This window comes from Mus musculus, chromosome 7 (assembly GCF_000001635.26).
Source record: "Mus musculus strain C57BL/6J chromosome 7, GRCm38.p6 C57BL/6J".
NCBI lineage: Eukaryota > Metazoa > Chordata > Mammalia > Rodentia > Muridae > Mus > Mus musculus.
The window spans coordinates 46,976,201-46,987,803 of record NC_000073.6 but is presented as its reverse complement, the minus strand read 5'-3'; the positions used below and the strand labels follow the sequence as shown (position 1 = coordinate 46,987,803).

At 42.9% G+C, this 11,603-nt stretch overlaps 1 long non-coding RNA gene across 1 annotated transcript; it reads right to left on the bottom strand.

Annotated features, from left to right (window-relative positions):
- On the bottom strand, positions 1 to 11,172 carry Gm9999 (predicted gene 9999). The gene is made up of 5 exons (NR_033461.1): positions 11,098 to 11,172; positions 3,986 to 4,222; positions 3,422 to 3,523; positions 758 to 795; positions 1 to 115 (listed from the first exon to the last, which is right to left on the bottom strand). It is a non-coding gene; the product is annotated as a predicted gene 9999 (long non-coding RNA).
- Positions 11,173 to 11,603: the final 431 nt, after the last annotated feature.

Genomic DNA, 11,603 nt, shown 5'->3' with positions numbered 1-11,603 from the left:
GACAAAATAATGTGCGATTACTTTATGCGAAACCTACAACAGGAACTGTGCAGTTGGGTGATCTTCACAGCTGCATTGGTTCACCAGGGTCATCTTTGTTTACTTCCAGAGGGGTCTGGGGGGGAAAAAAGCATATGTCAGGAGGCTCTAGCATTGCTTAGGTGTGGAGCAGTCTGATCCTGTTAGCAGGAGGTGCTCGGCCCTGTGGGGATCTGACAGAGTGCAGAGATGTCTGCCACCAGGACCACTGGTAGGTTTGCAGAAGTGGGCTGATCTCGAAAATAATGCTGCCAGCTAAACATTTTAAACATCCTGTCAGCTTTACAGACATTAATGTTGACCCTGGGTCACAAATACTCTCTACCTCCATTCTTAAATAAATATAAGAAAACACATGGGAAGCTGAGGGTGTGTCTCAGACAGTAGGTGCCCACCATGCAGGAGGCCCTGGTCGGATCCCAGCACCACATAATCTCAGCAGTCAGGAGCAGTCAGCAGGAGGACCAAGGCAGCCTTGGTTCCATTGCTCGTTCATCCTGGGCTGTGTGTGAAAGAAACCTGGCAAGCTCCCAGTTCTGAGTAGCCCACAGTAGGAGGAGGTAAATTACTGGGAACTTTTTCTCAAAAAAAAAAAAAAAAACTGGAAAGAATCTGTTTCTAAAGTCACTAAGGGTTAGATTGTCATGCTTCCTGTGTTAATGCTGGGGACTCACCAGCAGTAAAGAAGTCACTTACAGCAGTAAAGAAGTCCACTTACCCCTCCTGGGGGATATTTATATCCCTTCCACATCGTTCCTGCAATGAGAACCATCCATAAGACAACGATCATTCTGGGCCGCCTTGGCTGCTGGTGGCGGGCTGGTTATTGGAAGGCCTGGATCTATCTGCAGAGTCCTGGGGATCCCTGGCTTCATTCCAGACCAGATGGTGGGTGGCCCAGCATGGCACTTCCTGACTGGTGAACTTTGAGGTCTAGTCTAAACTAAAATGGCCATTTTGAGAGGCCAGACTCAGACACTAATTGTGACATCAGTTCCTATGACATGGGGAGTTGGGGGGCTCAAGGGTTAGAGCGGCCAAGGCTGGCCAGGATGTTAGGTTTGTTTGGATGAAAGAAAGTTGGAAAAGGAGCTACCCCCACTCCTGTTTAGAACCTTAATAAGCCATTTACACAAGCTATGTATTTGCTTAAACTATTCAAGACAGAAAAGGATTGCTGTGAATAACAAATCAGAACCACCTGGGTTGATCTGGGGGCCATGTAGGATTAACAAACTAAGCAGACAGCAGTTTAGCTATTGTTAAGCTATCCAAGGAAGAAAAGTCTTACATTTTGTGAAATGATACCCAGCCCCCATCTTGCTGCCTTAAACCTCCTAGAAACCTCCCTGGGAAAGGAGCAAAAAGAAGATAGGAGCTGCTGCTGGGGCTCTTTCACGGCTGGCACACGGGCTTAGAGTCACATAACTCAATAAACAGTGACTCAATAAACAGATGGCACTTCTTCCGTTACACCCGCACAATGTGATCCTTTGAACCAGTGGGGCTGAGGGAGAGCCAAAGACCAGCAGCTACCATCTCCTGCTTTTACTATACCTGAGGCTGGGGCTACCATCCCCTGCCTTCTGGGGTACTTTCCCCCCAAATCCTTCTACTTTTGATTCAGCATGTTAAGACTATGAAGAGTAGTCTTTATTTATAAATGGCACTGCTCTAAATAAAATAAAATAATCTGAATGAAATGGTTGGATGGCTGGAAGCCCAGACCAGGGGTTGCTGAAAGGGTGTCGCCCTCTGTTCCCCGTGGGAGGAGTGTGAGAAACACTGAGGTCTGGCTCAAACCACACACACACACACACACACACACACACACCAATGAGGTGATTGTGCAATGTTGAGGGTGGCCCAACCACTGTCACCAAAGTTCACTGACAGGTTCTCATTTTCACTTAGTGAAATTTGTAGGGGCTGGAGAGATGGCTCAGCAGTTAAGAGCACTGACTGCTATTCGAAAGGTCTTGAGTTCAAATCCCAGCAACCACATGGTGGCTCACAACCATCCGTAATGAGATCTGATGCCCTCTTCTGGTGTGTCTGAAGACAGCTACAGTGTACTTACATATAATAGATAAATACATCTTTTAATAAAATAAATAAATAAATAAATTGTAGTTCACTAGTTTTCAAGCTTTGCACTAAACACCTTACATAGATTCCCAAATGTGACCTTCACAAAAATAGTGAAGGATCAAAATATCTCCAGTTGTACCAGTGAAGAAATGGACTTTCGGAAGATTTTAAACCTCTCAAGTTCTCTCAGTCAGTTGCAAAGTTAGGGCTTAATCTCAAGTTTATCTTAATTCTTGTTTCACAGACCTTCAGACAGACAGGCCATTTCATCCTGAAGTGACTTATGCAAGCTAATGCCAGCCATTTAAAACTCTAAGAGTCTTTTTTTTAATGACCAGATCAAGAGTGGGCTTGTGCCTCCAAAATGTCTCTTAGTGCCCAAGCTCAGGTGTCCAGTGTTTTTAAAGACAAACGCCACAATTGCATCAGTAGGGGGGCCGATCACATCAGTGATTTGGAGTAGCCTAGTAACATGTTTTCTTGCAAAATTCAGCACTGTTTTCCAGATACCAAATGACAATTATCTTTGATTTGCATGGCCTCTTAGTTATTTTAGTTTTATGTTTTAGCTTGCACAAGCATCAGGGTTTTTTTTTTAATATGTCTAGGCCATGTTTAGGGTTACAAAGGTGTTGCCAAGACAGATGCAGCTGCTGGTTGGGTGGGTAGAAGGCTAAGAAGTATCTAAGCAGCTGCAAAGGAAAGTTATGACAAGATGGCAGTGCCTTTGTCATTTCAGTATGAGCCATCTATGGTGGCACATGACTGTAACACTAACACTCAGGAGGCAGAGGAAGGTAGAGACCTCTGTGGTCGAGTTTGATGCTAGCCTGATCTATGTAGTGGGTTCCAGGGCTGCCAGGGCTGTGTCTCAAAAAAGAGAGAGAACAAAGACTCTATGTAGGAAGAGAAAGGAGATGAGGGAGGAGAATGAGAGAGAGTAAAAAGGCGGAGTAACAGGATCAAAGTCTCATATACATGGATATGTAGATGCCCTTAATATAATTGTTATTACACATGCGTGATAAAATAGCTTATATGGTTAACATACACTAATATGGTTTGAGAAAGAATGGGAGTTGTTCAGAAGGTGCCTGTGAGGCACCGTTATTGACAGACTGCCCATCCTCAGTCTGCTTGCCCCAGCAGTAGCCCCCAGGCTTCTTCCCTTCCCTGCATCCCCAGCCATCCCCCTTCTATGGTTTGCCTGTTTCCCACAAGGGTAAAACTTCCCCCTGAGCCTGCACGGTGTTGGAGCATTGTGTGGCTCAAAGGACCCAGACCAACAGACCTGACTCACTCATAGCAGCAGCTCCTCCTCCAAAGCTTGGATCCTTCTTCGTGCCTTGTTCTCCTGACCAGGCAACCTCTCTTTCCACTTTAGAGTTGGAGGCTGAGTCAGAAAGAAAATTACGGGTAGACATGCCCCACTCATTGATGCCAAGGAAAGTCGCTGTGCGTGGTGATTGGGGAGAGACTACTCAAACTATACCCCCAGCCCGATGTCCCTAATAGAAACTCATCTACTTGGTTTAAGTTAGTCACCGTGTTCAGTGTAAAACGCTGTAAAAACAAAACAAAAACAAAAAACAAAAACACACAAACAAACAGAATGAAAAATGTCATAAAGCCTGGATACAAGTGACATCTAAGCAGAAGTAGGGGACACTAACCCCTCCAAAGAAGAGTGCCCTAAAAGATGAGGAGAATATACTGGCTTCGTTCTGTCACATCCTGACTTCCAATTAGTGGTAAAAACCCTTTCCTACTTGGTCAGAAATCCCAGATGGGATGTGAGGCAGAGCCAGACCTAGGAATGAGAGATCCAGATCAGGGATGCAAGGCTGATACTTACCATCGCCTCTGGAAATGTGCCCATGTAGGTCGCAAGGCCAACAAAAAGCATCCAGCCCAGCACGATCATCACCAAAAGAAAAATAATTTCTGAGCCTCAATCACACGGTAAGGGACTGTTCGCCAAGATCTTGGCAAAGGAGCGAACTCATGAAACTTTCAGTTGACAGACTGTCGCATGTTAGTTCCATTCCTTGGTTCCAAAGGATCTGAGACTCTCTAATGAAGAAGCTGGAGTCTAGGGAGGCATTGTGACATCATTGGTCATGTGACTTGGATTCACTATGTCATAGGTACTTGGGCCATAAGTTCTTTGTGTACATTAATGCACAGCACTACCAAAAAGTAGGAACTATTGTTATAAATAACCCCATTTCACTAGTGAGAAATGAAGGTTCAGAAAGCCCGCATGACTTGTACCAGGGGTCACCAGGCATACTACTGATTAAAGATCAGATTTGAAAAGGTGTGGCACTATGACAGCTGCCAATGAAACAAACTGAAGTCTATGGAAATGATACATCTATTGTTTTGAGGCAGGGTCTCATTGTAGTCCAAACTGGCCTCAAGCTTTCTATAGAGTAAGCTTGGACCCTGTCCTTGGACCCCTAACCCATTTCTTCCATCTACCTCTATTTTTATCCCTACAAGACCTCTCCTATCTTGAAGCTAGGGTCCTCTGGAAGAAGAGGGAGGCTTCCTCAAAGCATTAGGTACTCACATTCTTCAATGACCATGGTCAGTTCATCACTGATCCTCTTCTAGATTATCAAAAGCCACAGGAATTCCTGGTCTTTTAAAAGAGGAGGAGGAAGAGGAGAAAGAGGAGGAGGAGGAAGAGAAAGTAGCCACCTCCATTTGACACAATGATTTGCTTCCAAACTATCCTGTGGCAAATTTCCTTTTATGATCAAACATCCTAGATGAGTGGTCTACACAAAAGTCCCTTCTTTTCAATCTACACCTTTTTTTCATGTATTTCATTCTGATCTAGCCCCTAGCGTGGAACTTAGATGCTTGCTAAGACACCTCTCTCTCTCTCTCTCTCTCTCTCTCTCTCCCTCTCCCTCTCCCTCTCCCTCTCCCTCCCTCTCCCTCTCCCTCTCCCTCTCCCTCTCCCTCTCTCTCTCCCTCTCTCCCTCTCTGTCTCTCCCTCGTCAAATATAGCATATTTTGTTACCTAAGATCTCCACATAATGCCTAGGTGCAGGGTGTATACCCTCTACCAATGTTCTTCCTACATACATAAAACTCCACACATACAGATTATAGAGGGTCTTCTTGTGCTGTTTTGCTAAAGATAACCATACTTTACACACTAATAAGAAACCTGCTTTCCGGGCTGGTGAGATGGCTCAGTGGGTAAGAGCACCCGACTGCTCTTCCAAAGGTCCGGAGTTCAAATCCCAGCAACCACATGGTGGCTCACAACCATCTGTAACAAGATCTGACACCCTCTTCTGGAGTGTCTGAAGACAGCTACAGTGTACTTACATATAATAAATAATTAAATCTTTAAAAAAAAAAAAAAAGAAACCTGCTTTCCCTCATTCTCTCCTACTCCTGCAATAATACATCTGAATCATTAAAATAAATACTACAGAACCATATGTGGTGCCATAGAATCCTAGCTCTAGGGAGGTTAAAGCAGGAGGGTTGCTGTGAGTTCAAGGCCAGCAGCTACTTAGTAAATTCCCTTCTGGTCAGAGCTCTATAGCAAGACCCAGTCTCAAAATAACAAAATCTGCACTTTTTTATTTTGTTTTGTTTTGTTTTGTTTTGATCTGGAGGCATCAGAAGGGGACTGGATTTGTTTCACATTGGACCTAGCTTGAGCATAGGAGACTTCAAAGCCTTACCCCACAGTATCAAACTTCCTCTAACAAGGCCATATCTCCTTCAATAAAGCCACACATTCCTAATAGTGCCACTCCCTATGGGCATTCAAACACATGAGTCGGGCTGGCAAGATGGCTCAGTGGGAAAGAGCACTGACTGCTCTTCTAAACGTCCTGAGTTCAAGTCCTGACAACCACATGGTGGCTCACAACCATCAGTAATGAGATCTGACGCCCTCTTCTGGTGCGTCTGAAGACAACTACAGTGTACTTATGTATAATAATAAATAAATCTTTGGGCTGGAGTAAGCAGAGCCAACTGGAGCAAGCAGGGTTGACCGGAGTGAGCAGAGGTCCTAAAATCCAATTCCCAAAAACACATGAAGGCTCACAACCATCTGTACAGCTACAGTGTACTCACATACATAAAATAAATGAATAAATCTTTTAAAAAAATGAGTCTATGGGAGTCAAACCTAGTCAAACCACCACACAGTCCTTATATAAGAACACACCCAAAAGATCATCTACCATGATCAAGTAGGCTTTTTACCCAACAGATGCAGGTTCAATATAAGAAAATCGACCGTTGTAATCCACCAGAGAAACAAATATTCAGAAAGAAAGGAACTGCATGATACAATAGATGTAGGAAAAGCCTTTGACAAATCCAACACCTCTTCATGAGAAAACTTCTGGAAAGATTAGGGATAAAAGGGACATACCTAAACATAATCAAGGCAGTTTGCAGAGAGCTCATAGACAACATCAACTTAAATGGAGAGGAACTCAAGGCAATTCGAGAGAGAGAGAGTATCTTATGTATTATATGGATGCATTACCTACCAGTTAAAAGGCCTATGGCCTACAGCTTGGGCAAAGAATGAGAGGTGGGAAATCTGGGAGGCAGAGAGGATCCTGGAAGAGATCCAAATGGGAAGATCTGCCCGGGAAGATGTGGGGAGACAGATGCATAGTACCTGAACACAGGGAACCAGCCACATGGCAGAACGTAGGTTAAAATAACTGGGTTATCTAAGTTATGATCTAGTCAGAGAAGAGCCTAGCTTTTAGCCAAGGTATTTGTAAACATAGTTTGAGTCTGAGTCTTATTTCTAGGAGCATGGGATTGGGATGAAGAACCAGGCATAACTTTTATACAATTCCACTAAAATCAGGAACAAGGCAAGGCTGCCACTCTCTCCACATCTGTTCAGTACATTACTTGAGTTCTAGAGCAATAAGAAAATTGGAAGAGAATAAGTTAAAATATTTTTATTTGCATGTGATTTGATAGTGCTCAGAAGTGACCCTAAGAATTGCACTGGTGAATGCCAACCGTTGATAAATACTTTCAGCAAAGTAGCTGGATACAAAACAGACTCAGAAAAATCAGTAGCCCTCCTACATACAAACAACAAATTGACTAAGAAAGAAATCAGAGAAACAACATCTTTTACTGTTGCCCCAAATAACATGAAATATCTTGGGGGTAACTCTAACCAAGCAAGTAAAACACTTTTATGATTAAAAAAAAAATCTTCAGGAACAATTTGAAGAAGATGGAAAGCTCTCTCATGCTCATGGACCCGTGGGATTGACATAGTAAAAATGACCAGCCTACCAAAAGCAAGCTATAGATTCAATGCAACCCACTGTCAACATCCCAATACATTGATTCACAGATCTTGAAAGGACAATTTTCAGCTTCCTATGGAAACCACAAAAACAAAACAAAACAAAACAAAAAAAAAACAAACCAGGATATCTAAAAAAAAAATCCTGAACAATAAAGGAAATGTTGGAGGTCTCACCACTCCTGATTTCAAGTTGTACTACACACAGTGTTATGATACAAAGAGCATAGTATTGGAATAAAAACAGACACATTGATCATGAGACTGAATTTAAGACCCAGACATAAACTCATACATATATTGACACCTAATTTTTGATAAACCAGAAATTCACTCTGGGAAAAAAAAAGACATCTGGCACTGGTCAAACTGGGTATCTGCATGCAGAAGACTAAGAACAGATCCATGTTTATCACGATGCACAAAACTCAAGTCCAAGTGGACATAATACCAAATACAATGAGCCTGATATAAGAGAAAGTGAGCCTTTGTTGAAGACTACCCCCATTGCACAGCTGTAGCCATTTTGTTCCATGCCTGCCAACTACTTCATACTGTTGCTGTGATAAACCTACCGGTCATTTTCATAGAAAAATAACTTGACTTAGAGCAGGGTCATGCTGACTACATACCCTCTATGTTCTGTGTGTTATGAGGTTTGTTAATCTTAAGAAACTCTGCAACTATAAGAACCCATCGATTAAAGTATTTATCAACGGTTGGCATTCACCAGTGCAATTCTTAGGGTCACTTCTGAGCACTATCAAATCACAGGCAAATAAAGATATTTTAACTTCACATAGGACCATCAAATTAAAGGTCAATATGAACTGTTATGTCTAAAATGGCTTGAGTCACAGCTGACCACCAGGCAGCACTTCCAACACCTGTGTAAGAGATCATTGTGGGTTTTGTAGTTTTAGCCTTTATGAGTGGAAATAGAAAAATGTTTGAGGTCATAAACTCAGCCCTCAAATTCTGAGCTACAGCCCTGATTGATCAGTCTTAGGGTGTGCATTCAATAAACCACCCTGTTTGACTGAGATCGTTGTTAGTGTGGTTTGTAGGCAACCCCTGGGCCCCAACAACCTTGAATACATTGGTACAGGAGAAGACTCTCTGAACAGAACTCTGATAGTGTAGCCACTGATTAACAATTAACAAATGGGACCTCGTGAAACTGAAAAGCTATTGTAAGGCAAAGGACACTGTCATTCAGACAAAGCTGAAGCCTAGGGAATGGGAAAAGATTTTTGATAACTGCACATCTGATAGAGGCCTAATATCAAAAATATAAAAAGAACACAAGAAACTAGATATTTTTAAAAAACTAATAATCCAATTAAAATGGCGTACTAATCCAAACAGAGAATTCTCAATAGTGGAACATCAAATGTCTGAGAAACAAACAAATGTTCTACATCCTTAACCATCAGGGAATACAAGTCAAAACTACTTTGAGATTCTATCTTATACCTGTCAGGGTAGTTAAGATCAATAACAGGAGTGATATCTCTCATACTGGTAAGGATATGGAGCAAGGGGAACACCCCTCCCTCACTGGGAGGAGTGAAAACATACAGTCAAAATGGAAATCAGTGGGGCGGCTCATCAGAAATATGGGAATGGGGGCTGGAGAGATGGCTCAGCGGTTAAGAGCACTGACTGTTCTTCTGAGGGTTCTGAGTTCAAATCCAAGCAACCACATGGTGTCTCACAACCATCCGTAATGAGATTGGATTCCCTCTTCCGGTATGTCTGAAAACAGCTACAGTGTACCTACATATAATAAGTAGATAAATCTTACAAAAGCAAAAACCAGAATTATGGGAATGGATCTTCCTCATGATCTAGCTGTACCACTACCCAAAGGATGCTTTTTCCTACCACAGAGACACTTGCTCAACCATGTTCATTGCTGCTCTATTCATAAGAGCCAGAAATTGGAAACAACCTAGGTAACCCTTAACAGGAAAAAGGATAAAGAATATACAGTACTAATGGACCAGCCTGACTCCATCTTAAGGATGGAAACCAGTTTGCTGTAAGGTTAAAACAAGTTCATTTCTGTTGGTTGCAAAATTCAAATGGACAGTGCTTAAGCCTGTATGCAGAATTTGACAGGCTTACCATCCTACGGAGTCTGAATCACACTGTGAATGGACACTGATAAGATTTTCTGCCAAATGATTTTGAAATGTGCAGCTGAATTCTATGTAACCAAAATTCCTCGGGACATCCCCTGACCCTTGAAAACTCCCTAGCCTTGCAGTTTTGGGGACTATATAAACCTTACCCTTTCCTGTAGCCGATGCTATATTTCCAAACCCTGCTTTACAGAGATATCCCTGTCCTACAGAAAATAAAGCTTGCTTAATTTGACAAAAGAGTATGAGTGATGGTCTTTACTCTCGTTCAGTGGGAATAACAATACATTTACACAACAGAATATTACTCAGCTGGTAACAAAAATGACATCATGAAATTTTCGGGCCAATGCCTAGAACTTAGAAACAAGAAAAAAATCATCTGGAGTAAGGTAACCCAGACCCAGAAAGACAACTGTGGTATGTGTTTTCCCTTATATGCGTATCTATCTCTATGTCTGTCTATCTTCTTATCTCGATCGTGTCTGTATGTGTGTGTGTGTGTGTCTGTGTGTGTCTGTGTGTGTTTGTGTGTGTGTCTGCATGTGTGGTGTCTATGTGTGTGTCTCTGTGTGTGTCTGTGTGTGTCTGCATGTGTGCATGTCTCTGTGTGTCTGCCTCTGTGTATGTGTGTGTGTGTGTGTGTGTGTGTGTGTGTGTGTGTGTGTGTGTGTAATGTAACCCAGATGCAGAAGAGGAGTGGGAATGGGAGGTGGTTCAGGTGTAAAGCATGAGTAGAAACAGGACTGAGGGAAAAATTGCGAGTCACAGAATTCAGTTGCGTTTGAGGGGAAATCAGGGAACCTAGAGCAGTGGAAAGTAACAATACACTGACTCTTAGTGGCATTTTGTTATTCTTATAGATGGGTGCCTTCGTCAGCCATCATAAGGATGGCTTCCTCTGCCTAGTAGAGGCGCCTCACACCCTTAATTGCAGCACTCAGGAAACAGGCAGTTGGATCTCTGTGAGTTCAGGGTCAGCAGAGCTACAGGGAATAACTCTGACTAGAAAAACAAATGAGCAAACAAGCAAGCAAACAAGAGTGGCTTCCTCCTGCAGCAGATGGAAACGAATTCTGACACTGCCAAACAGTATAGACAGACAGACAGACAGACAGACAGACAGACAGACAGAGACAGAGAGGCCTTGAAATATACTAACAGAGTCTCTGATTCTTGTGCCTGCTCCTGGGGCTTTTATTTTTCTGTTGGCTTGTCATGTCCAACTTCAATATGACAGTTTTTGTTTCATCTTATTATATTTTACTGTGCTATGTTCTGTTGTTATCTCTCAGAAGCCTGTTCTTTTTCTAATGAGAGACAGAAATGGAGTGGATCCTGATGGAATCGGGGAGCAGAAGAGGTTTGGAGGAGTAGAGGTAGGGAAATTTGTATTCAGATTCTATAGTATGAGAAGAGAATCTATGTTTAGTAAAATGGAAACAAAGACAACTACAAATGCAATTTTCTGTGTCTGGAATCCACTCTCACCTTCTCCAGCTCTGGCCTGTGCAGCACATAGCTTGCATGTCTTCTAGGTTCTGGCAGCTCCACCCCACTCCTGCTGCTAACAGTTCTGGGTGATCCTCCCATAGTTACTGCTATCTCCCAAATGCTGGGGTCTTCTGCTGCAAGTGGGCTGCACTTTCATCAATAACCTCACCTGGACTAGCTTCAGGGCCACCAGCTCTGCTACACAGTGCCAAGCCTCAGCTGCTCTCCATGACCCCTTCAGACCTTCAAAACCAGCAACACCTGGGGTACTCCTCTGTAAAATAGCTAGCCGTTTTTAATAGCCAGTTCTCTTAGCTCCCTGCCAGCCCTTTTCCCAGGTTTAAACATTTCTCTCAACTGTTCCACCCTCAGTTTCCCAAGAGTGTGCTTAAACAGTCCCTTCTCCCAGTTTTCCCAATACTAGCAGCTCCAAACTGTAACAACTGATCTAGCCTGTCTTCTCAGCACAGCATCTTCTGGCGCAACTGTTTTCTAACACAATC